Raw genomic sequence first — 25,021 nt, 5'->3', positions numbered from 1 at the left:
GGGGGGATTAATCCCCCCAATAAACTCTCTATAATGGAAATTTGGGACTTCTGTTAGTCACCCCCAGGGCATATACAGTATATTCCTGCGTATAAGACTACTTTTTAACCCAGGAAAATATTCTCAAAAGTTGGGGGTCATCTTATACACCGGGTCATAGTTCTTATACGGCGAGTATATCCCAAACTCTATATTTTAACTGGAAAAGCTGGGGGTCGTCTTACATGCCCAGTCGTCTTATACGCCGGAATATACGGTATATGCCCACATTGTACTTCTAGGTTTTTATCTCTGTGCCTGGGGAGGGGAAAGTGATTTCTAGGGCTATGCAGTGCATGGGATCTGGCCAAAGCCTGAATCCTTAACCGAACTAGGTTATTCCAGGAAGATCTGGGCTTTGGCCAGACCTACAGCCTCAGACCTCCTGCCTTACTACTAGGCCCTCATGCAAAATGTTACAGCCACTACAGGAAACTTACATTCTACTTCACTGCCGCATATACCAGAACTGTAAAAAACTGACAAAACTATACAACTTTGGGTTGTTGTTTTTTGTAAGGTGGGCCCCTTCTCTCCTCTCCTCACTCCCATTCCAATGGTGGTATACATTTTAAACAGAAATTCAGTCACGTAGCACCATTTCTGTTAATACTCCAGGAAAGCAGTCACTGAGGGCAAGTCCTTTCAGGGAGATCTTAGAGGTGCCTTCAGTGACCTTCTCTGCTTGGTCTAAAGGAAAACTATCCAGGTGATTGTGCATAATTCTGCCCTGCAGTTGGGAGATGGGAACATCACAAGCAAGTGGATTTAAAATATCTGCTTTATAAAACTTGGGAGAAGCAGAGACAGATAAGAGGACTGACTAGATGTTCTTTCATTTCTAGAAAGTTATATGGCGTTACTGCAACGTTTTCTTTTATTGAGGTTAGCCTTTTCAAAGCGTGAACTACCTAATGAAAAAATTGATCTGTGAACTCAAAATGCTGCTTTCTGAAGAAAGCCTCAATAGATCCAGCACATCTAAATTCCTCCATTGCAAGAGATTAGATGGAATGACCCTCAGGGTCCCTTCCAACTCTGCAATTCTATGATACTATGAAAACTCTTCTCAGGGAAACCAAGGGCAATCCCATGGCATCCCATATGGCGAGGCTGAGAAACCCGTGTGCCACCCCTCCCCCTTGCCCCTGCCCAAATTGTCAATGGTCTGAGAGTTGGCCATACTGGAAGGCGCTGTTGGGAGTCAAGAGTCAAAAACATTTGGAGGGCCAGAGTTTCCCTGTCCCTGAATAACCAAACCAAAACAGAACACAAAGGGCACAAAAGAGATCCACGGGGATTTCCCACAACTCAAGAACTGACTTGCAGGACCAGACCAAAAAGTCCAACAAGTCCAAACTAGGGCTATTCTGAAATAAGCCCTGCTCTCTGGACTGTGTGTTACAATAATTCAATTCAAAAATTGTGCCAGATCCTTGTTCAGGGAGCTTAAGTACATTTTGGCATTGCATGAGATGGTTTGCAATTGGTCAACAAACTGGAACCAGAAACCATGTATTGAAATGTGTTTGCAAGCCATGGCTTGTGCTATTTTGGTGTGGCATCGGAATTGACACAGCAGAGTTCTGACCATCGGTTCCGCTCCAAGCAGAGGCTACTGCACCATGCATATGGGGCGAACAGCTGAGTGATCAAAAAGTAGACAAGTTACTCTTACAATGGTTTGTTTTTTTCTATGCATTGCAGGGGGTTTGACTCGATAACCCTCGGGATCCCTTCCAACTCTATACTTCTATTACTCTATGTAGTGGCTGCTGCCCATTGTTTCTGGTGGGGAGCAAGAGCCAAGCAAAGACAACTACATCTAATTTTGCCCTCATCCTCCTCCCTGTTGAGTTCTACTATGACTCCCTGCTGAGTTCTACTGTGTAGTCAGAAAGTCTAAACTGGTTGCAAATAAAAAAACCAAGCTAAGGGGTAGCTAAGGGCAAACTGCAGTTGGTGGGGTAGTGCTCCTGTGCCCTAATGGACGAGCCATATAGCCCTGTTATTCAGTGCACAAGCCCGCTCTGCCATGGAATTTGCTGCCAAGAAGTGTGGTGGAGTCTCCTTCTTTGGAGGTCTATAAGCAGAGGCTTGACAGGCATATGTCAAGAATGCTTTGATGGTGTTTCCTGCTTGGCAGGGGGTTGGACTGGATGGCCCTTGTGGTCTCTTCCAACTCTATGATTCTATGATTCTATGGCTGCAAATGACACCAGTGGACCAGCCATGCATTCAGTGGTTGTATGAAGAAGGCCTAAAAGTGTACCGATCCCCTCAGGGGCGTAGGAAGATAGGGGTGGATCGCCCCGAGCGACGTGATCCCAGGGGCGCCATCGCTGCTGCCCGCCCCACCCCCAAAACATGCGCCACTGCATGCACACGGCATGCCCCACCCCAAAACGCATGCCACGTCATTGCGTACGGCGCACCCCGCCCCCAGAACTTGCGCCACGTCACTGGGGGCAGCGTGCCTGCTCTCTGCCCCCGGTGGCGGAGCATAAAGCTCCGCCGCTGGATCCCCTTATCTTAGGCCTCTATCCCTGCTGTCAAGCAATCAAGCAATCAAGATAACATTGGTAAGTAAACTTGTTTATATCAATTTTACAAGTAATAAAAAGTTCCTGAGTACAACAGCTGTCTGGAATAGAGTTGTGTTTATATAAAAAGTATAAAAGATCTTTTAGACAAACAAATACAGTGATCTCAAAAGGAAAAATATGGGTATCTTTTCATCTCATTAAGAAAACACACAATCATTTCCTTCTTCAGGCTCATTTAGTCCTATTGAAGGAAAAAACGCCAGCACAATTTTTTAAGATCGCCATCAGAAACATAAATATCTGCACTGCCTTGTGAACAAATTATGTGGCAAGGAATGGGAGATTGTACAAACGGTTCTGCAGCAAAACAAAACCAAATTATTACAGCAGAAACAGTTCTCGAAAGGACCCAAAGATTAAAAGACTATTGTTTTTGTTTCTAAAAAGAGGATTACCCCTTTTCACCTCTCAAGAGAACAATCTTGCAGGTCAGGTCCAAGATACATTTGAAGAAAATGGTAAACTGGAGGAAGGTTTTTTTGGATGCCCTTCAAAATAAGATGACAAATGAACAACTGTATAAAGAGCAAATCAAACCTTTCATCATTCAAAGCAAGAAGAGTTTATGAACTTATCCTGAGTTCCTTAGTAGCCTTTTTTATTTGTAACCTTAAGGATAAACAGGATGCATACCACACTCAGAAAGATGTTCACATGAACATTATGGCTCTGAAATCTGTTTTACACAAGTCCTCAATCAGATTTTTGAAAGTACTTCTATTTTTCTTTTGGGAAAGGGGGTGATAGAAGGAAATGGACAAAAGGTTAAAATCCTGTAAAATCCAGCTTCCAGACAATGTAAGGAGTCTTGCCCAATCGCATCCTGATTCAGGTGGTTACTAACCTGGTGGCCATAAAGGTTAGTTGAGCATAGAAAGCTGCATTACAGTCTTCAGTCTGAAAAACATTCAGAAAAGGTGAGGGTGAACACCTAGTGGTCTCAACTAGGGTTGCCACCTTTGGTCAGGCAAAATACAGGACAGGTCAGGCAAAATAAAAGACAGGTTGGGGTGGGGATTGGGGGGCACACACACTCTCATGACTCCAAATCCTCCACTCTCCTTTTTGGAAGGGGGTTCCTCATATTTGGCATCTTGCTTCCCACACCACCCTGGCCCCTCTTTCCCCTTAATCTCATGTAGACAAGCAGTGGCCAGGGGTAGACAGCCAGCTCCCAACTTGAGCAGCAGCTGCAGCCTCTCACCCATGCTGGTGTGGGAAGAGACTCAAGCATGTAGGGGGAAGGGGGGACGAGAAGAGGTCAGCTTGGGGTGGCAGAGGTGGCCAAGCATCGGAGGACCCACACCATGCTGGACTGGGGGACAGTAGCTGAAGAGGAGCATCAGCGAGAGAGGAGGAAGGGGTGGGCAAGGGAGGGAGGGAGAGAAGGTCCTTCCTTCCCCCTTTTCTCTCTTGTCACTTGTGCAGAGCCAAAAGCGATGTGACTGCCATTTGCGGCCAACAGAGCTTGAATACCCGGGAGGGGGGAAGTGTCCGGTTTGAAGTCCAAACAGGACAAAGGATACTTCTGTCCAAAAACTGGGTGGTCCCATTTTTCTAGGGAAGGGTGGCATCCCTACTCTCAGCCCTGGGTCCATGCAAAAACCGCCCTGAGATCTTCAGATGAAGGGCAGTATACTAATTTAATAATTTAATTTAATTTTAAAAGCAAGGGCTTTTGCTGGAGACTGAAAAGAAGAACAGGCAGAAATACCTTCTCTGTAGGCCAGGGAAAGGCAAAAGTGCTTATATACCAGGCCTGGCCACTTCATACTGTCTGCCAATCTGAGGGTCAATAGAACACAGTCCTGTTCCCTTCTGGGGAAGGGCCATAGCTCAGTGTCAGAGTATCTGCTTTGCATACAGAAGGTCCTGGTTTCAATCCCCAGCATCTCCAGGTGTGTATGAGAAAGCATCCTGCCTTAAATCCTGGAGAGTTGCTGCCAGTCAGTGTGGGCAATGCTGAGCTAGATGAAACGATGGTCTGAATCGGTTTATGGCAGCCTGCCTCGTTCCTATGTTTTGCACCTGGAGAGATCTCCGAGTGCAGGTAGTCTGTAGCCCTGTCTGAAGCTCATGCCTCAGCCGATGGGATTCCCAGTTTAAGCCTCAAAATCTCTGGCAAGATCAAATCAAGGAGCTCATAAATGCAAAGGATTTGTGCTTCCAGCTGATTCTTTCTTTCTTTCAGATTGTTAGGGACTGAAGGGAATAGCCGTACCTTTCCATCTCTGAAACATTACCAGCCTCACTATCCCTTGCCAGGAGCAAAACAGATGGCGAAACACAGACATCCAAACGTCACTACAGAAATAGCTGTCACTGTCAAGGCATCACGAAAACAAACAGAGACTTCTCTGCCGAGCTGCAATATGATGTCTTTATGCACTGTTCAGAACAATGAGCAGGAGAGTGTGTGTTATGCACAGAGGATGTGGCTGCAAGGCAGCACAGTGAAAAGCCAAACATCGTCAGTGTGCACAAGGAGGTGTATGGCAAACATGAAAATCTGCAAAGAGTGTCAGAAGTTTTATCTGGATTCTCAATGCATAAAATCCCTGCTATGGGTAAATGAGACAAAATCTATCCAACATATTTTTATGGATTTATATTATTAGCCTGTCTTTCCATTTATCTTATTTATTCATCTATTTAATCTATCTAAAAACTCTATTACTGTGAATTTGTCTCTAAAAGGGAAATAGTCCGACAGAGGAACACCAGAAATGTTGATCTCTCAGCTGCAAATATGGCAGCAGTTGTGTTTGTTGGGGGGAAAGGACGGCAAGTCTTTAATTATTAAACCAACTGCATTTAGCAGATGGTCAAAGAAAAGTACTTTTTTAAAAAAAAGTTGCCCGGAGGGTTATATAAACGAACAAGCAAAAACAGCTGGCAGCTGGCACGTGAAATCAATAATGAGAAAATGAATCCTACTGTATCTTTGTTTTCATTGTCTGGCTGGAGACAGTGAAGACGCAGAAAGGGAAACTTCACAAACCAGCTTAACGGATCGCATGGATCCAATTTGGAAATTAAAACAAAAAAAGGCAAAGCCTGAAACTGAGGGGCACAGAGATTGCAGGGAGAAAAGGCGGGTGTCAAGGTTCACAGAAAGGTTCAAAGGCCCCTGCTTCAATCTATTCAAGACCACATTGCATAAAAAAGGAGTGCCTTTTAATACCATTATGCTCAACATATAAGAATAACCAGAAAGAGATAGGGACTCCTGAGGAACATGTGGTTTCAAGCACCAGAAGGAAAGAGAATAGCTTCCTTGATCTCCCAAATGGCAACCCAGGGATTGCTTCTGAACACCCACAGCTACTAGTCACAATGGCTACATGCTATGTCCACTATACCAGTTGTTGGCATCCACAATGGGAGAGGGTGCTGTTTCACATAGATCCTGTTTGTCATACTCTGGTTTCACCTCAGATCGTATAAATCTTTCCCCTTTTTTTAACTTAACTAAAGATCCTGTTTGTGTCTTTTGCACAGGCATTTGCTTGGCCACTGTGAGAACAGGGTGTTGGACCAAGATAGACCTTTAGCCTGATCTAGGCTCCTCGTTCGTATATTCTTATTGAGGACAAAAGAAGCTCCAGCTGCAATTCCAGGCCAGAGTCCAAATGAAAACAGTGCACACACACACAAAAACAACCAAAAAACAAAACAAAATGGGCAGCTGCAGGTTTCAGGGGTTCCCTATCAGAGAACTCTCTGTGCTACATCAGTGTTCACCTACCAATGTCTTGACTAGTTGTTAGCGGCGGCAGCCCTGCAAGCTGTTAAAATGTGAACTGCAAGCCATTTCATATGTGTTCGTTTGCAAATCCATTCAATCCCACGCACCGTATGAAAAGAAAATACCGTACTTATTTTGTTTCAACGTATGCAACTCCAATGGTACCTTTTTTACAAAATAAACATGACTAATGCAAACCCCTCAACGGCACCCCTCCCCCCACTAAATCAGGGCATCCTGTTTGGGGGACGTGCTCTTGAAAACATGGCGCCCCAAAGCACGTGGGTCATGTGACTCCTGCAGGAGCACATCCCGGAAGACATGTGTCCCGGTTTTCCACAGCAACATGTTGGAGAGTATGCTAACATGTTTTGACAGGGTGCTTTGAGCAGGAATTTGCATCAGTTTTGGGGGGAAATTGTGAAAACCAAAGGACAATTATATTCCAGTGCACACATCAGTGTAAGACAGGGGCTCCCAAACCAGCAGTCTGCCAGGTTCGTTCTGGTCGAGAGGTAGTAGATTCGTCACATTAAATAGTCATTATGATTTTTTTTTACATTACTTCTTTTATTGTATTTTCTTTTCTTACAATTTGAATTCTACAGAAATCAAATTCTAAAAAAGAAAGAAAACACAATTAAAAATCATTTGCATGTAGCACAGGGCACTGTTGTTGCTACAACTGGCAGAAAAATCATAAAGTAATCTACCGAGACCCTCAGCCATCTTCAAGTGATTCATGGTGCGGGAGGTGATTTTAGGGAGCACAGGTCTAAGAGGTTTTGATCAGGTCTGTTCACACTGGAATTCACAGAAATCAAACTCCTCAACCATCCTTAATTCTGGGCAATTAAAATGCCAGGCAGCTCACAGACCCTGCCACCTGAAGCACTGGGATCCTAGTGTGAAACTTGAAGTATAATTGTATTCCAATCCATGTATTAGTTCAGGGGTCGGTAAAAACAATTAGCCGTGGGCCGGTCCACTGTCCCTCAGACCTTGTGGCAGGCCAGAGAAGTGGCACCGGGGGGGGGGAGCTGGAAGAAGAGGTGAGGGGGGGCAAGTAATCCTCCTCCCCACCCCCCACTCCCAGCCGCTGCGCTTACCTTCCCAGGGGCTGCCACCACCACCACTGCTGCTGCTTCTCGTGGGTAGGTAGAGCGAGCTCATCCGCTCCACTCTCTGGCCCACAGGAGCACCAGTGCAGTGGCGGCAGCAGAGGGAAGATGAGCGGTGCGAAAGGGCTGGCTTGAAATGGTGCTCAGACAGCTCAGCCCACCCCCCTTCCTCCTCTAGGGAGGGCAGGGAGAAGCCAGGAAGAGGGAGGGCGGCAGCAGCAGCGGCACAGTGTATGAGAGGGAGCGGGGAATAGAATGGTGCAGGGGGGGGGGGAAATGGCACAGTCCGAATGAACAGAATCCCCACGCCAATCCACGGACAGTCTGCGGGGCGGATCCTGAAGGCAATTGGGCCTGATCCGGCCCACGGGCCTTAGTTTGCCGACTCCTGTATTAATTCATGAGATATGAATTAACAGTAAGTCATTTATCTTAAAAATGCAGACTGAAAGAAATTCTACCATCCCTATAGGTGGCCTGCCAGCTATCATATTATTCTTATCATCATCATCTTCTTTTTAAAGAATCTCCCACCTGTTGCATCCATTTCCACAATAATCCAATGTTTAATAAAAAAGATTTACACAAAAAATGAGATATTTAAATATTTCACAATATGTGTTTCTATTTCCTTTCAAACTACTGATTTAAACTATTTTTAAATACATTTTTAAGTCAGTGTGTGCACCAGAACATTTGGGAAGTGTGGATAGAATGGGCATATTAGACAGAGCTTTGCTGTGTACGTCAGTCTATATCAGAACTTAATAAAAATCAAATTCATCCAGGATCTCTTCTTTCAGCTTCCCTGTCTCTTCACATCTTCTTGGACTGAGCCCTACGAAGCTGTGTCTCTAGGTCAGCCTTCACCAACCTGATGCCTTGCAAATGCTTTGAACTACAACTCCCAACAGCAGAGGACACCCAGTTGTCGAAGTCTGCTCTAACTAACACAAGGCCCGGGGAGGGGGGGAGGGGGGGAGAGATAATGGCATTACTAATTGTTACTGGAAAGAAAACACAGATGGTCTGGTCTGCAAACATTCTTCCAATATTTTTAGCATACAAATGGTACTCTTTGTTCCAGCTAGGACCTCCCTCGTTATTTTATCTGATTTTAAAATCAGCCGATGGGAACAGCTCTCCAACACGCCCCCCCCACCCTGGTCAGCTGTTCTATTCCGTAGCCTATCATTTATTTAAGGAAGCAAGTAATAGTCTCTCCTGAAGCTCAAGATTAGCTGTTTTCCCAATTATTATTGACAAGGCGTATTGGAAAGTTCTCTGCAGAACACAAAGACTCTGAGTTTGTACAAAGATGTGGAAGTCAACGCTTCCTGTAGACATCAAGGCTAGGACAATGCCTCTAACATATGATCATTTCAGTGTGGGCAAGGGAGGAAGATGCATCCTGCAGCCAATAAAAATTGGCTTTTGGCCTTTTCACTAAAGGGAGGGGAAATAGTTTATAACAACCTAGCTAGAGCATGCGGGAGGCAGTGGAAGACAGGAGTGCCTGGCGTGCTCTGGTCCATGGGGTCACGAAGAGTCGGACACGACTAAACGACTAAACAACAACAAAAGCTAGAGCATGAGTGGGTTAGCAGAGCCACATGTTCCTAGGGCTCAGATAAATAAGATGCATGAAGACATCCATTTTGACAGATATTAGATTAAAAAGGAGAGATGCACTCTTTGATGTTACCAAGACTTGAAATTCAAGTCATCATAGCTTGGCTTCCACTTTTTTCCTTTAAAGAAAAAAAAAAAGATTTGTAAACAAGGTTTATTTCCAGAAGCTCAATTTACTGTCTGTTATCACATAAATTCTGTATAAATAAAGTACAGCAGTCAATTTTTCTCTCTCCCCCCTTCTCCTGCCTCTGTTTAGCAAGACTTAACTCTCAATCACAAAATATATAAAAATGTTAAGATTGCTGGCACCAAACATTAATTTTGTCTGTTCATTTATTTAGGAATCCCGAAATAAGCTTCAGAAACATTGCTTACAGCACAACTGTAAACTGAAAGGGCCCTGGAATAATAAAGATAAGACTGTCCCATTTAGAAAGGGAAATTTTTACATTCCTGGGTAAACAAGGGGAGCTCATAAATCTTGCCATGCTGTTTAGCACTGTCAATGTGACCTGTGTCTAGATGAACCTTTGTGTTCTCCAAGAAAACTTAATTAAAATATTTACTGTAGAATTGTTTTATCAAGGGGTGCGAGAGAAAATTTAACTCTTTCAGCACAGCACTGCTCTCTGTGTGTCAGAGTAGCATTCAAAACCTGGGTAGCAGGGAGAGGATTGTGGGAGAGAGAACATCCATGAACTGCCATATGCGTTTGTGTACAGTATTCGCCTGTGCTTGCAAGGCAGAAAACCTGTCTTGGTAATTCTTAAAATCCTGTTGTTGTTGTTGCAACTGTTCGCCTGTTCTGTGGAGAGTATTATTTCCTCACACAGCAGCCATCACTTCCAAGACCGCTCACAAGGGTTTCAAGTCCTTCAAATCCCTCCCCAATATACAAAAATAGATGATGCAGCTGCACCACTGGGCCAACCAAAGGGGGGGGGGGAGTGTGAGGTGAGCAGTGCTGTCTTCCAGTTTGTTACCAAGAACAATTCAAAGCAGACCCTCCAAGTGTACCTATTTTCCAAGGACGTCCCTGATTTAGAGAAGCCGTCCTGGTTTCTGATTTGATCCCAGAATATCCCACTTTTCCTTAAGATGCCCGTAGTTTCATTGGAGAAATGTTGAAGGGGATGGAGTTATCCAACCCCTGAGCCATCTGAAGGCAATCCTGTAAATGAAAGTTTTTTAAAATATTTAATGCTTTATTATGTTTTTATATGTGTTGGAAGCTGCCAAAAGTGGCTGAGATAACCCAGTACGATGTGTGGAGTATAAATAGTAAAATTATCATTATGGAATGGGACGTCCCTGCTTTCATTGGAGAAATGTTGGAGGGTATGTTCAAAGTGCTGGGCATTGAAGACTTTGTGTTGAAGAGATAAGATACTGCACTCTAATAACCTTGTGAGACTGAACTACTACAGGGTGCTCTGTGTCCAGGATATCAAAGGACCATCTCCTCTCACATGAGTTTATCCCATTGTTAAGATCGGCAGGAGAGGCTCTTTTTTATGTCCCATCAGTGACTGTGGTAGGGCTGGCAAGCACACGTGAAAGGGACTTCTCTGTGGCTACAGAAATCCCTACTAAGGAGAGCTCATATTGGTCACTCTCCAGTGGCCCTCCACTGCCCTAGTGCAACACTTTTTCAGCAGTCTTTCAGTCAGCCGCCATAATTTATTTATTTTTAAAGCAGAACTAGTGGACCATAGAACTTCCAAATGATGCTAGACTCCAGCTCCTATCAACCCCAGTCAGCATGGCTCACAGTCAGGGATGCTGGGAGTTGTAGTCAGCACCTGGAGGGCCAAACATTTAATGGTGTGATGTTTTGTGGTGTTGTACCTTCCCACCCACTGAATGTACGACCTATTTTAGGTACTCCCTGAGTGTGAATTTTAGTGGTTATAGCTATTTATTTATTTTAAAAATGTATCTTATTAGGTATTTTGGGCACATGTGTGGAAAAGGTGAGATGGAAATGTTTTAAATACATAAATAAATTTTCTTGGACATATTGATAGGTTTTAGACTGCCATATGATGAAAGAAAGAAAAATGCTTATCAACCACATGAGTTTTAGTAGTTACACTCATTGACTAAAGTTGCACAGAGTTCCATGTAAATAGAAACCAGTACTCAATTAAAATTATGCACACAACTGGCATGGCAGGTACCACCTTAGAAGAGGCTTTTCCTTCTTCATGACAGCCTAAAAACTCCAAAAACCTATCGAGAAATCCCCACTGAACTCTATGGAACTGATCTCTCTCTCTCTTTCTGTGCGTGTGTGTGTACACACATATACACATATATATGCCAAACACTGCAATCATAGCAGGTTTAGATTCAATCCTCTGATGTCAAGTTCATTGGGTGTCCTTAGGCCTGCAGGAACGAGGCCAACAGGGCCATCCCATCTCTCCCTCTCACTTGATGGTTATCACACTGGGAAGGACGTTTATGAAGAAGGGGGCACTCAAAGCAGTGTCTCCGCTGAAGATTTACCAATCATGCAGGTTTATTTGAAAGATGACTATCCTTCAGATACGAAGGCTCCCTATGGTATTCTGGGACTACCTGCCACCTCATGCAACTGGTTTGGCACCATGTTTTGGCTTAGCACATGTAGAGCAGTCAGGCTGTAATCAAAGTCATCTACCCAACATTTGTCAGTCTGCAGGCAAGCAGGCAGGTATTGGCATTAGATTAATGAGAGATAAAGGTGTGGTGCCTAAACTATTAAATAAAGCATTTCTAACACAACTACCATATAGACAGCACAATTACTGCCTGACCATTAAACCAAAATAATTCATCGCCATCTTTTGATACATTACTACAGCAGTTGCAATTAAGTTTAGTCTCTTGTTACTCCTAAAGTAGGCTTTTGAATGTTCCCATTTTACAGATAGGTAATATCTCGTAATGATGGATCAAGCCTAAAATCTCCAGTCTTAACTCTATTATGGATTGAATGCAGAATGTTTAAAATAATTTGGGCCTCCTATATTCCCAGCACATAACCGCATTAAATAGGTTTTGTGAGTGATTTCCAGGGGCCAGTTCAAATTAGCACTGGAAATTCCCTGCTTGTGGAAAAACAGGATGTCAGGGTTAAGAAATGTTGTTTGTCTACATGCAGGGAAGATAGGTGTGTGTTCCATAATATATAAGCAACACCCCCCATGACACATCCTGAGGTGGTACAGTCCAGAAAAAAGCTTTTACCACTTGGCTCTGTTAAATGTATGAAGCTTCCATAAAAAATACAAGGAACTCCAAATACCCTAAGGAATATTCTTGTTTTTCTTATTTATTTATTTTTTTAAAGATTAATGAAGAAACTAGGGGGAGAAAAAAGGGGGATGAAGGGGAAAACCTCATCAGCTCACATCCATATCAATTTAATTATATGCATATATTGATTTAACTGAATCATATATTTTAATTGAAACATATATACTGATATCCAAATGTCCAGATAGGTATCTGCCTGAAACAGATGTTTTTAAGAAATATGCTCAAATGCAACAAGGGCAGTTAGGGGCCAATGCAAAATAGATGGTTGGTCTAAAGAACATTCTAAAGTGCAGGTTCTGAATTATTTTTGTTGTTCTTTTTCATCATCTCATTACTCATCGCCACCATCATTGTTGCAGGTAGCATGCTTCCCAGAGAGGCACCCTAGTGGATACTGTGAAAACATGACATCTCCCTGGGCTCGCTTGGGAGGAAGGGGAGGGACATGAATATAATTTATAATTATAAATAATAATAATAATAATAATAATAAGTATATTGACAATGAACCAGATGGACCTTTGGACTGATGCAGCAGGACTCTGATGATGATGCTAATACAGTATTAGGCTATTGGACCTCTGATCTTCTGCTTCTTCCCTAGTTTGTGTTTATTTCCTGCCTGCTCTCTCTCTCTCTCTCTCTCTCTCTCTCTCTCTCTCTCTCTCTCACACACACACACACACACACAAACTTCCTCTGTGCAACTGTATACAAACCTCATGTGCACCAAGGTCAGAATTTTTTTCTTTTACTGTTCTTTGATTAATGCTGAGAGCTGCAACGTGTTTAGACAGGGTCACGACCCCAGGCATCCATTTAATCAAATTTCTCTGCTGTGTGTCCCTACGGAGCCATCGCAATGAGAAACTCTCTCAATGAAGGAAAAGGAGAGGGGTGGAAAGAGATGGAGGGAGAGGGGAGGAGGGGGAGGGCGAAGCACACTTCACATCTCACATTGTTTACACACTGTTAAGTAATTATTTCACTCTCCAGACCCCCACTGGCCATCAGCGGAGAAGTCACCTCCTTGGAGATCCTAAAGAGCTTATTCAGCAAGATCTAATCCATTTGTTTCTCGCCTGCATCGGAAAGCTTACTGCTTAGCTTAAAGACTTCTTTGTGAATACTAAAGTACACGGGGTCCATGCTAATGATCTCACTAATTATTACAGTATTTCTCCTTCTTGGGAGATGCAGACAAGGGAAGAGCAAATGGAGGCTTAAGCAGCACAGCCCACCCTGCCCCAAATACACACACCTGCTCACCCCACAGGAGAAGACCGGGCTGGAGCAGCAATGGGCAAATCAATCTCTATCCAGTCCGTGTCACTTTCACATGTGTCCCCCCCCCCGCCCCATGCCCCCGTAAGTCAGTTCCATCTTGTTCCTGCATTAAATCTGGGGGGGGGGGTTTATGGCACTGTATATATTTAAAACTTGCTTCCTAAATATGTATTTAAACATGGACTTTTGAGCATACTTTTAAAATGCTCACTTTAAACATATTTTGATAGGTTGGGTTGTTGTTTTCCTGAACTGTGAACTGCATTGCAACATTCAGGATGTGTAAACGCTGGTGGATAATGAAGTTCTGATTGGTTAGGGCAGAGCTTTCCAAACTTTCCATGTTGGTGGCGCACTTTTTAGACATGCATCATTTGGCGACACAGTGATTCAGTTTTACTAGGAAACCGGAGGTCAGACTAACCCCCTTTCCATCCCCGGGAGGAGCATTCGTGTGACACACCTTCTTCACACTGCAACCAACACACTAACGTGTAGCAACACACAGTTTGGAAAGCTCTGTGTTAGGAACTGGGCAAAGCACCAACACGCACTGGAACAGCCACATCTGTAATTGTGTCCAACTAGGGCTAAGTGGGGGAGGCAAGCAGCTCAGAGAGCTATTTAACAGCCCAAGGAGGAGGTCTTGTAAGAGACTGAGAAAGCCACCTCTACCTTCTGGAGCATCTGCCTGTGTCCCTTACTGTGTCCCTTTGACAGTCCATACATTGATCCGGGGTATATGGTTCATGTCAGTCTCTATCTTGATTCACAAAAGCCAAATTTGTTGAGCATCCTTAGTCTGCAGCGGCCTCATTGCAATGTGTATCCAGTCAGTAAATCCCCGATTCAAATGCTGCCCCTTCCAGGAACTAACTCAATGGCCAGAAAGAAAGTCCTTCTTTTCTGCCTTCTTACCTGCAATATGGTTATAAATACTTCTGTCCTACCTTTAGGGTTGATGTAAAGATCAGAAGATAATGTATGTGAAGCCCTTTAAGTCCTCTAAAGTGCAATATACATTTTAGCACATTAATGATCCTGCTTTTCTTTTATCATGGAGCTCTTAGGTGAGTGGTCTTCCAACCATACAGTGATCAGACACAGACCTACAGATCTATTTCTAACTTTGTTTCAATGTGTGCCTTCAGATCATACTCAAAATGCTCCCCCCATCTCCCCACCACCACCCATATGAGAAGACAGGTATAGAAGGAGAGTGGGCACCTTTGAAAATAATTATAAGCCATGGTTTAGGGTAACATACAAAAGCAAGAATAAGTTTTATCGGGCTCGCATGATTTCCCCTACATTCACTTTTGCTTTAGTTAGCCACAGTTTGTTGCATTGTCCTTACCAATGAACTGTAATTAACATCAACTGTGGTTTGCTGAAAACAATTCAACTTCAAATCATAGTTTCTAAAGCCAGCAGATTTTAAACTAAGCACACTTAATGTTAACCACAGTTCCCTGTTAGGATTACTCTAGAAGCTTGAAAAGTGGAAATGGAAGCTTCCAAACTCTTCTCAGCCACATAGGAAGGAGAGAGGGAAAGGGGGAGTTAAGTGTGGTGCCCAAACAAAGCCAGAAACAAAAAGCTCCACCTTGCAAGGTTCCCACCTCTCCCCACCCACATGGGAGAAGACAGGACAAGACACAGAGGAAACAGGTCAATGATCTATTAGGACCCTATTAGGATATTGTAATCTGAATCTCATTCAATAACTTCAAATCTTGCTCCTGTGTGACTGAGATTTGGCATGCATGAACATCACATTGAAAACTGTTAAGTGGGAACCATGAAAGCTGCTTCACTCACTGCTTGAGAAAGTGTCAGGGCTGGAATCAGCACTTAAGTAATTAAGTCACTGATGCCAGTGAAGTTAACTCTTTATGCAAGTAAACCAAAAGACAGCCTCTGCTTCAGCCTCAGAGTCTGAACTGCAGTCTGCCACAGACTCTTCCTGCTCACTAAACCCTGTTGCCCCTCCAGCTTTCAACACCACCACCACCACCCAGTCTTCTCCGTCTGACCACTCACCGTCATCCCACCACCAATTCTCTGGCTCTGAGCCTTCTTCCCCAAGGGGTTCCCTTGGGGGTTGCCCAGCTGGGGCCTCCCACCACTCCTCTGCACCCAGCCAGTCCATGTTGGCATTTACAGTGAAATCAAACAGGAAGTCAATTGCATGCGCTGGCAACCTATACACAAACAAAGATGCAAATGGGGGGGGGGAGGCTACCACCTTCCAGTGTGTCACTCTTGCTTCTGGCTAATATAGTTTAAGTTAAGTGCTGTTTGCACCCAGCGACCTAACTCAGTGTTTGGTTCCTGATTCTAGATACAGTGGACACTGACGTAAGTAAAGCAGCAGTTCGCTGGCAAATTCTTCTCCATAAATGAAGTATACCAAACTGTAAAGCGATTTCCAAATTCTACTACACTGGACCTCATTTCTAGGGCCAGTTCCAGAGGGTAACATCAATGGGCATTTGACAGGGCAAGACCAGCAGAGGGCTCACTTCCCTAACAGCACTACTGTTTCCACTTTGCATCCAAGAAGATCAGGTGCAATTTAAGAGGTTGTCAGTTTACATGCCCTGTCTCTTCCAGGTTGGGGAGGATGACAGTGAGGGTGGCATGCTCAAGAGCTCTCAAAATCTTGGAGACAGTACTCACCAGCTAAAACCACAAGAGGGAACTGTCTGTCCTTCATACTAGAGACTCAAAGATATATTCTGGTGTTTGGTTTATTGAGGGAGGGAAAGGGAATGCTTCCTGACTGCTCTGTAGTGGCACCATTTTGTTTAAAAACATATTGTGCCATCCATACTGTACTCCCCAACATGTGGAAACCTGTGGCACTCCAGGTGTTATTAGACTCCAACTCCCATCAGTCCCAGCCAGCAGGGTCAATGGTCAATTTACCGTGCAGGCTAATTACCACTACAGGGTTATTTACAAGTCTGCAGTCAAGACATAGGATGCTGCCTTATACTGAACTGAAACAGTAATCCACCTGGCTCAGCACTGTCCACAGAGACTGGCAGGAGCTCTCCAGCGTCCCAGCCCTAGCTTGAGATGCCAGGCATGAACCTGGGACCTTCTGCATGCATTATGGCTCTCCCCCATACTTTATACCAGCTGCCCCAACCTGGTGCCCTCCAGGTGTTTGGATGGGAGTTATAGGCCTTAAATATATAGAGTACACAGGGTTGGAGACAGCTGCCTTATAACATTTTTTGTTTGCCCTCTGCAGTCACTCTTAACAGCAAAAAAATTCTCCTTCTGCCCCAACTGCAGCTGCCCTTTTGCTAAATCTTTGCTGCTCCTTTTCTTTTCTGCTGCAAATACTCAATATTTGTCCGGTAGCTCTCAATAACACTCTGATCTTTTATGCAGCTCTTCTCCAGGGCAAAGAGCAGAAATGAGGCAGGCAGGTAATGAGGAATTACAGTTTGCCTTTATTTAATAGCTCCATCCGTCAGAGTAATAGAGATGGAGCAAATGGTAACCTTATTCACCCAACCCTTCCTAATTGCTAGCCTGAAAAGCAGCAAGAAAAGTGTATTGGGGGGGGGGGAGACACCACACTGGATCTAATTGCAGTTCAGAAATTAAAGGTGAACAACTTGAAAGCCAGGCGTAAGCATAATGCTCCTGTCTTCTAATTCAAATGCAAACAGACTGCAGAAGGTAAGACAATTAGAAACCAAAGAGAAGGCAGCAAAGCAAGAAGAAGCCAGGGTCTGGCAAAAGCAAAGTCCCTCTTTCAACCCAACTTGAACCTTCACCTTTTCCTCCCTTGGGCTGTTGGGATAAATGCATTCAGGACGGCTTGCTCATCTGCAGAGGGCACCTCCAACAATGCAATTCAGTCCCCGTGGCTATTGCACAGAGCAAAGAGGTTTGATCCCTGCTGAAGGTGGCAGATTTCGGGTGCCATTATGCAACTAGGAACCACAGCTCTTTTCAAGAAGGCGCAGAAAAGGCCTGTCAGAATTATCGAGCGGTTGGAGCACCTTCCTTAGGAGGAAAGACTGACACATTAGGGTAGGGTTGGGTTCATCGAGATAAAAGTCAGGTAAGGTGGGGAAATAGCTCAGTGGTAGATGGAGAGTGTGCTTTGCATGCAACTGCTCCCAGGTTCAAGCCCTGACCTCTCTACTTAAACAGATCAGGTGGCAAGTGATGAGGAAGTCTGCCCAGGACCTTAGAGGGATGCTACCAGTCAAGAGTCAGCAAGTGCAAGTTGGGCTGTTTTGAGTTGGCAAGAAAATATTTATTCATGCAGTGTATAGTTGGACTGTGGAACTCACTCCCACAAGAGGCATTGATAAGCACCAACCTGGATGCCTTTAAAAGACAAATGGGCAAATTCATGGATGAGAGAGATATCTGTAGGTACTAGCCATGTTGCTATGCACTGCCTCCACAGTCGGAGACAGTAATGCTTCTGAATACCAGTTGCTGGAAACCTCGACAGGAGAAAATGCTCAGGTGCTTGTGTCTTGCTTATGGGCTTCTTGTGGGCATATGGTTGGTCACTGTGAGAACAGGATGCTGGACTATATGGGCCTTTGGTCTGATCCAGCAGGCTCTTCTTATGTTCTTATATACTCTGACAGCCAGCATGTCTCCAGGGTTTTGGGCAGATAGAGGTGTTTTGAATATTCTGTGGTCTGACCCTTTTAAGTAGAGAAACCATGCATTAAACCTAGAAGATTTTTCAGGAGTGCATGTACACCCAGCCCCCCCCCTCTATACATACATACATACATACATACATACATACATACATACATACATACATACTAGCTGGCCACGCGTTGCTGTGGTTCTTTCCTGTGATTCCCCCCACTCTGTCTGGACAGATGACTTATCCTGCCCCCTCCTCCCCCCCACCCCGGCTCATCCCTGTGACTGTCCCCACCCTGTCGTGACCCATGAGGTATTGAGATCCCTCCTCCACCCACCCACCCCCAGCCCATCCATGTGACTGGCCCCACCCTGTCCCGACCCATGAGGTATCGAGCCCCCTCATCCCCCAGGCCTCCGGCACATCCCTGTGACTGGCCCCATCCTGTCCTGACCCATGAGCTATAGAGCCCGCTCCTCCCCCCATCTCCATGTCCGAGTCCTCTGCTGTCCCAGGGGAATGTTGTCCCCTCACCCCCTGTATCTCCATACCTTGGGACTCATGAACGCATCGGGTACATTTTCATATATTTGGATTAAAATATGTTGAAATATGATCTTGAACAGCAGAAATTATTATTGCTTAATTTTAATTTTGGGGTTGAATTCCTGTATGGTTTTTGTATGGTTTTATGGGGTTATTATGGGTGTTATTGTGGTGGTGCCTTTGGGGTTTTGCCTGACTCGGGGGGTTGTTGGTGAGGGGATAACTAATTTTTTTGAGGGGGGGGTTGGGGAAGGAACAAATTCCTGTATTATTATTATTTTGGGGGGGGGGTTGGGTGTTATTTTGGTGGTGCCTTTGGGGTTTTGCCTGCCTCACGAGGTTGTTGGTGAGGCGACAAGGTTTGGCTTTTGGCAGTAGCGGGGGCAGCATTGGGAGCAGGTCCTGGCCTGCCGTGGGGTTGGTGGTTTGGCGGGGAGGTCCGGCTTATGGTGGCGGCGGCTGTGGCAGCGGCAGGCGCAGATCCTGGCCTGCCTTGGGGTTGGTGCTTTGGAGGCAAGGTCCTGCTTCAAGCAGCGGTGGGGGCGGCGGCGGCGGGTCCTGGCCTGGCTGACATTATTTTGTCAGCGGTGCCGAGGTGTTTTTTGTGGCATGGGGTTGGTTTGTAGGGGGTGGGGTCTGGGTTGTGTCGGTGGTGGCAGCAGGGGCCGTGGGGTCTGGCCTGCCTTGTGGAATTTTTGTTTGGACGGCGAGGTGCTGTTTGTGGGGGTGGCGAGGGGGTGGTAGAGATAGATTTGCAGAAAATGTATTTATCAGTTATTATTAACCATGACAGCTAAATGGAATCACCATATTCAGAGGTAGTCTAGCATGAAATACCAGTTGCTTAGGGAGCAGGGGAGGGCTGTTGCCTTCATTTCCAGTTAGTGGGCATGCCAGAAGCATCTGACTGGCGACTGTGAGAAACGGAATGATAGGTGTTCTTGAACCAATGGGCTCACTTAGCAAAACTGTTCTCAGGCTTTCATGAGACATGATCTACCCAAGGCATTTTAGTGCTTGATTGTCAGGACAGGGTAGCAAGCTGGTGCCAGGAATCAGAGAGGGAGGGGAAACCAGGAGACAGGACCTGAACACAAGCCAAGAAGCAGGACTAGAAGAGCAAGACTAGGAGCAATAGAACTTCAGAAGGCCTTGTTCAAGCAAAGCACCACGGAGGCAGGAAGCTTTTATACATTCCCTTCCTACCAACATGCAGCCTATTAGGCAGAGTCAAAACACCTCCTGCTGTTTACCGAGAGGATGCAGTTGTGCACTTCACCTGATGGGGGCAATGATCAGTTGCTCCTGACTCTTCAGCAAGAGGTTGCAGTCATGCACATCACCATATGGGGCAGTGGTCAGCAGATCCTGACACTGAACTGGAAAATCCAAATGGCAACCCCCTCCCACTAAGTAACATGAGGCACAGTGTATAACTGTGATCCCCCCACTGAAATCAGTGAGAGCTGTACAAAAACACCCTACCTTTCTTCCACCAAGTAACTCAAGGCAACATGCATCCAGGTGGTCTCCCATCCAGGAACTGACTGGACCCAGACCTGCTTAGCTTCAACAGGGGTGCTACATCATATACCTCCAAACACAGCTACAGGGGTAAGAAAAGGATTTGTTCACAACATACAAGTAACCTTTAAAAGGGTCGTTTGTTACAAGGAAAAGCACAAAGGAGCATCTCTGAACTTCAGGTTCGTGTAACTGCACAATTATGATTTCTACAACAATGAATGAAGCTTTGGGGACATCTGACTCAGACACATGCTCTTCCTGCATGTGGGTGTGTTGGGGGGGGGTTATCTTTCCTGCTAAGTGGCCCTTTCAAAATGTTACCCTTGCAAAAGTGACTCTCAATAAGTGTTATTACGGCACATTTTACAGATATAGGAAAGCAATAATGGCATTCTTTTAAGCCTCACTGCAAACACAAAGGACCCATTCTATCCAAGGAGTGACACACACCTGAACGGCAGGCTTCCCACCTGCTAAATCTTTTGCAACTTAAAAGTTCTTATCATCAGCTGAGAATCCAGTTTTCATTTTAAATACAGTCATAGCTTGGATCCCGAACGCCCTGGAACTCGGACGTTTTGGCTCCTAAACGCCACAAACCCACGAGTGATTATTCCGCTTTGCGAACATTCTTTTGGAACCCGAACATCCAACGTGGCTTCCATGGCTTCTGATTGGCTGCACGCGCTTCCTGCAGCAAATCAGAAACCACGATTTGGTTTTTGAACGTTTTAGAAGTTGAACGGACTTCTGGAACGGAACCCGTTCGACTTCCAAGGTACAACTGTATATGCAAGTTCCTGGGCATCATGGTTAAAAAGATACACTTGGCATCTTGATGACAATAGACATTAACAAACAAGGATCTGTACACCACATTTTTAATCAATGTAGCCTAGACATGCATCAGTCCGTTTAGCTGCTGCATCACACCACAGTCTCATGTTTAGCTGGCAATATGATTAAAATCAATAGATCCATTTTGAAAATTGTTTTCAAACCAGGGGTTTCCTATCCTGTAGCTGTACACCTGGCTCTTCCAACTTAAACGCAGCAATTTACATTTCTATCTATTACAAATCATTTTTATTGTTTGGACTCAGTTCCCCATCCTGTCAAGATTACCTAGAATCCTGTTTCTGACTTCTTAAGATGCTAGTTATAACCATCACCCCAGTTTTGTGTCACCTGAAAATTTGATAAGCATCATTTCCACTGTTTTGTTCAAGTCATTCTTAAACCTGTTAAACAGCACTGGGCCTGGGACAGAACCCTGCACTTGTTGACAAGGAGCCACTGATGACCATTCTGTGGGTACTGTCCAATCTAACCCACAGTTTAACAGCTAGAATATAATTGGGGGTGTGTGTGTGTTGTTGAATCAAGATATACTATATCCACTGATTTCCCCTCATCTACAGAATAATAAAAGCTGCTTGATATGGAGCCACACTCATAGTCCATCTAGTCCATCTCAGTACTGTACACTAGGATGGACATCAGCTCTCCAGAAGAGGTGTACTTGTCTAGGGTCACTGAGAGGTTGAAGACCCCTGACTATTTCTGCAGCAGGGTCCCAGCCTCCAGCATCTTACAGCCACCCTATCAGCATGAAAGGGGAGCTGTCCAGCCACCAAGCAAAAGCCACCTCACCTTTTGTGTTGATTGGAGCCACCCAGACTGCATGCACAGAAAATAGTAAATCTAGCTGAAAATCTAGTTGGAGATCTGTGTTGATATTTGCAATGCACCCCCAATTATTATTGTTGTTGTTGTATAATTATAATTGTATGATCTTAGAAGGGGAGTGGCTATGAGTGGGTGTAACTCTGATTATCAAATGTGAACTGGAATTAGTTCCCTCTTTGACATGCATGCTGAACTTCAACTAGCACTATTTCCTTTGTAAAATGAACTTTCCAAACTCTGGATATTTCGCATGTTCCAAAAACACCATCTGTAGATACACATGCTTCGTAAAACACATCAAATACACCAGGTTTCTGCTGTGCTATGCGATAAAGAAAGGGCACTCTGCAGTTGAGTAAGAACTTTTACTATTAACATAAAAGAAAGCTATAGGCCTAGGTCTCCTTGTCTCACCCCCTCCTGCTGAAAAGGAAGGGATCTTCTATCAGCCAATTGTCATGTATCATATATTTCATCTCTCTGAGGGCCCGGGGCTCAGGTTCTTTTCTCCAGAATAAAATACACCAAGGGGGAAATTTGTGTTGCACTCCACACCATTTACAAACTGCTTCCAAATAAATTAAAGCACTTTCTGCTATTCATTAATCCCTGGATGCTGCCGTTTTTGCATTTGTGCTCAGTATCAGAAAATCCTCAACTCCTGGTTCCAGGAGTTGCACCTCTATCTCTCCTCTTCTTCCCTCCCCAAGTACACAGATGGTGACCTTTCTTAAGCGCACCCCAGAGATATCGCATAATGTAAGTCAGAAAAAGGAGAGTGAACAGGGCAGATGCCACCAGAAAGAAAATTCGGTCCAGCAAATGCAGCCAAAAGGATGAGAAAACTAAAGGGGGGGGGGTTAGTTTGGCTATTTGTCAAATCCAGACATTAGGCTGGATCATCTCTATTCTGAAGATCTATTGTCTTTTGCATAAAGTAGGAACTTCTACAGTCCGTACCCATCTTCCAAGTTTAAGATTCTGGTTGCAATCCCATAGTCGCTGAGAGGCTGTTCCAGAGACCATGAGATTTTGAGGATCTCCTTCTCAGAGGGGACAGAAGGGGATCTGCCTTGGGGATCCCCCTCTCAGCTCCAACAGAAAGGGCTGCCACCAATGCTCCTCTGTTGTCACTGCAGAAATAAAAAGGGGGGAGTGTTCCAGACGTTTATTGGAATGGATCCTTTTGGAGTCCGGTTCTCTCCCATTCCTCCAAGATGGGTATGGGGGAATACACTAGCTCAGATTGGTTTAGCAATTAATCCCCCTTCCTGAGGAAGTCTGGGAGTTAAAGCTCTGTGAGAGGAAATTAATACCCTTAAAAACTGCAGCTCCATGATTCTTTGGGGGAAGCCACGACTGTTTAAAGACCCAGGTGGCACTGTGGGTTAAACCACTGAGCCTAGGGCTTGCTGATCAGAAGGTCGGCGGTTCAAATCCCTGTGACGGGGTGAGCTCCCGTTGCTTGGTCCCAGCTCCTGCCAACCTAGCAGTTCGAAAGCACGTCAAAATGCAAGTAGATAAATAGGAACCGCTACAGTGGGAAGGTAAACGGCGTTTCCATGTGCTATTCTGGTTTGCCAGAAGTGGCTTTGTCATGCTGGCCACATGACCTGGAAGCTATACGCTGGCTCCCTCGGCCAATAATGCGAGACGAGCGTGCAACCCCAGAGTCGGTCACGACTGGACCTAATGGTCAGGGGTCCCTTTACCCTTTAATAGTGTTTTTAATGTATAGCGCAGCTGTAGCCTGGCTTCAACACTAGAGGTGCAACATCCTTCCCTTCATCTGCAGGAGAAGGCTAGTTTAAGGTGGAGCTCATGAGAAATAGCATTGGGGGGGGCTGCTGTTGCCCCCACCCACAGTATCTACCAGCTGATTGCCTCACTCTGTCTAATGGTAGGGCTGGCCCCAAGGGCAGGTATGAGTTATGCTTACTTGTCACCAAGAGCATGTCTTGATCCAGCCAGAACAAAGGTGGACAGTGCTACTCAATGAAATCAATAGGACCTTTGGCACAGACTTCAAGGTGAGCAAGAGAAGACCCTCTGTCAACAAGAATTTCACTTACGTTTCCTCTCTGAGTAAGCAAAAATAATAATAAAAATAAAATCCAGCTTGCTCGCACCAAGTTCTCTCTGTAAGAAAACTATCCCCTCTAAGCATTTAGCAGACGGGAAACAGGACTCCATTTGTATAGTGGCATCAATGCAAATCTAATTCCCGACATTAAACTGGAGAGGCAGAAGCACATTCAGTTAGCAAAGTTAAAAATCATTTACTTTTGAGTACTTGCTGTAAAATGCTAATTGCCCTAGAGTCCTTGCGGGCTCCATCACTGCATCTGCAATGGCTTCCTCATACTCATCAATGGAGGAGGTGACTATGTGGACACAATGAGCTGTTTCATTTGCTGAACTGAATATAAGGGCTAGCTTGGTGCTCTTTTTTCAACCGTTCTCCACCTCTTCTTGAGAAAAGAAATTGAATTTAAAAACTGGAGTGAAATTCTCATGGGTGGGGGAGACTGGGATTTTTATGTGTTTGCTTTAACTTCTGAGATGGTCAAGAGGTGTTTTTGAGTGTCCTTTTTTCCCTTCAACAATTTACCCGCAGTCCACAGCAATCCCAAGTGCCTTTAGTAATAGCCCTTGGCTATCACTCCTCTCATAGGGCTTTTTTCAGATCAAAAAGTGTGGACATCTGAAGGCTACTGGAGAAATGTTTACTCTAAAGGAAAATACATACACCATCCTTGCTTACCTTATGACAATAAGATGAACTCAAAATCCCACACTACCTTAAATGTAAAAGAAGTCTTCAAATGCCCACTCAGGAAAAAATGGGAACTGCTTTCAGAGGGGAATAAAACTA

At 44.8% G+C, this 25,021-nt stretch overlaps 1 protein-coding gene across 5 annotated transcripts in view; it reads right to left on the bottom strand.

The window, feature by feature from the left end:
* DACH2 (dachshund family transcription factor 2) overlaps positions 1-25,021 on the bottom strand; it is a 302,374-nt gene that overhangs the window by 219,089 nt on the left and 58,264 nt on the right. The gene's annotated exons all lie outside the window — the stretch shown is intronic.

Source organism: Zootoca vivipara, chromosome Z, assembly GCF_963506605.1.
Source record: "Zootoca vivipara chromosome Z, rZooViv1.1, whole genome shotgun sequence".
NCBI lineage: Eukaryota > Metazoa > Chordata > Lepidosauria > Squamata > Lacertidae > Zootoca > Zootoca vivipara.
The sequence above is the reverse complement of the archived record's forward strand: the minus strand, read 5'-3'. Positions and strand labels throughout refer to the sequence as shown.